Genomic DNA, 2,347 nt, shown 5'->3' with positions numbered 1-2,347 from the left:
CTTCCTCTGAGGCGTTCCATTATTCATGGAATTCCTCTCAGAAGTGTACTTGAGTTGGTTATTTGCAACCATGTGAATAAGTTCTTGAGCTTCTGCAGGCATTTTCTTTAAGTGAATGGATCCACCTGCAGAATGGTCCAATGACATTTTGGAAAACTCAGATAGACCATAATAGAATATATCTAATATGGTCCATTCTGAAAACATGTCAGAAAGACACTTTTTGGTCATCTGTTTGTATCTTTCCCATGCTTCATAGAGGGATTCACCATCTTTTTGCTTGAAAGTCTGAACATCCACTCTAAGCTTGCTCAACTTTTGAGGAGGAAAGAATTTATCCAAGAAGGCCGTGACCAGCTTATCCCAGGAGTCCAGGCTATCTTTAGGTTGTGAGTCCAACCATGTTCTAGCTCTGTCTCTTACAGCAAAAGGGAAAAGCATGAGCCTGTAGATTTCAGGATATACTCCATTCGTCTTAACAGTCCCACAAATCTGCAAGAACTCAGTTAAAAACTGGTAAGGATCTTCAATGGAAGTCTATGAAACTTGCAGTTCTGTTGCATTAGAGCAACTAATTGAGGTTTCAGCTCAAAATTGTTTGCTCCAATGGCAGGAATTGAGATGCTTCTTCCATCAAACTTTGACGTTGGCTTAGTGAAATCACCAAGTATCCTCCTTGCATTATTGTTGTTGGGTTTGGCTGCCATCTCCTTCTCTTGTTCAAAAATTTCAGAAAGGTTGCCTTTGGATTGTTGTATTTTAGCTTCTCTTAATTTCCTCTTCAAAGTCCTTTCAGGTTCTGGATCAGCTTCAACAAAGATGCCTTTTTTCCTTATTCCTGCTCATATGAAAGAGAAGAGAAAAAGAAAAAGGAAGAGGAATCCTCTATGTCACAGTAAAGAGGATCCTTATTATTAGTAAAAGAAGAAAGGAATAAAAGTGAAGAAGAACCCAAACACAAGGGTGAGGATAGAAGCAGTGATCGGAGATGAAGAGAGGTGAAGAGAAGTGTTAGTAAATAAATAAATAAATAGAAGAAGAGAAGAGAAAGAGAATTCGAAAATAATTTTGAAAAAGTAGTTAATGACTTTCGAAAATTAAAGATAAGATATAATTAAAACTAAAATTTAAAACAATTAAAAAGAATTTTTTTGAAAAAGATATGAGATATTTTCGAAAATTAGAGATGGAAAAGTAGTTAGGTGGTTTTGAAAAAGATAAGAAACAAACAAAAAGTTAAATAGTTAGTTGAAAAAGATATTAAAATCAAACTTGAGAAAATAAGAAGATAAGAGGTTAGATAAGATATTTTAAAATCAAATTGAAAAAGATAAAATTTTGAAAAAGATATGATATAAAAGATATGATTTTTAAGAAAAAGATATTTTGAAAAAGATTAAATTTTTAAAATTAAAATTAATTACTTAACTAACAAGAAACTAAAAGATATGATTCTAGAATTTAAAGATTGAACCTTTCTTAACAAGAAAGTAAAAAACTTCAAATTTTTTAATCAATCACATTAATTGTTAGTATAATTTCGAAAATTTGAAATAAAATTAAGAAAAAGATTTTGAAAATAATTTTAAAATTTTCGAAATTAATAAGATAAAAATGAAAAAGATTTGATTTTTGAAAAAAATTTTTGAAAAGATAGGATTTTTAAAATTGAAAATTTGACTTGACTTATGAGAAACAACTAATTTTAAAAATTTTTTACTAAGTCAACTCAAATTTTTGAAAATTATGAGAAAATTAAGGAAAATATATTTTTTTGATTTTTTTGAATTTTTAATGATGAGAGAGAAAAACATAAAAATGACCCAAAACATGAAAATTTTGGATCAAAACATATGATGCATGCAAGAACACTATGAATGTCAAGATGAACACCAAGAACACTTTGAAGATCATGATGAACATCAAGAACATATTTTTGGAAAATTTTTGATGCAAAGAAAACATGCAAGACACCAAACTTAGAAATCTTTAATGCTTAGAAAATATGAATGCAAAGATGCACATGAAAAACAACAAAAGACACAAAACAAGAAATCATCAAGATCAAACAAGAAGACTTACCAAGAACAACTTGAAGATCATGAAGAACACCATGAATGCATGAATTTTTCGAAAAAATGCAAGAACAATATGAATATGCAATTGACACCAAACTTAAAAATTGACTCAAAACTGAAACAAGAAACACAATTGACTTAGTTTTTATGATTTTATGATTTTTTTGGTATTTTCTTTATTTATTTTCGAAAAAAAGGGAAAAAATTTTGAAATTTTTTTGAAAACAAAACAAAAAGAAAATTACCTAATCTGAGCAACAAGATGAATT

General features: G+C 29.2%; 1 non-coding gene across 1 annotated transcript; it reads left to right on the top strand.

Annotated features, from left to right (window-relative positions):
- Positions 1 to 205: 205 nt before the first annotated feature.
- On the top strand, positions 206 to 309 carry LOC112764005 (small nucleolar RNA R71). The gene has a single exon (XR_003182976.1). It is a non-coding gene; the product is annotated as a small nucleolar RNA R71 (small nucleolar RNA).
- The last annotated feature ends 2,038 nt before the right edge of the window (positions 310 to 2,347 follow it).

Source organism: Arachis hypogaea, chromosome 2 (assembly GCF_003086295.3).
Source record: "Arachis hypogaea cultivar Tifrunner chromosome 2, arahy.Tifrunner.gnm2.J5K5, whole genome shotgun sequence".
Taxonomy (NCBI): Eukaryota; Viridiplantae; Streptophyta; class Magnoliopsida; order Fabales; family Fabaceae; genus Arachis; species Arachis hypogaea.
Note: the sequence above shows the minus strand (reverse complement) of the source record. Positions and strands in the feature narration are given on the sequence as shown.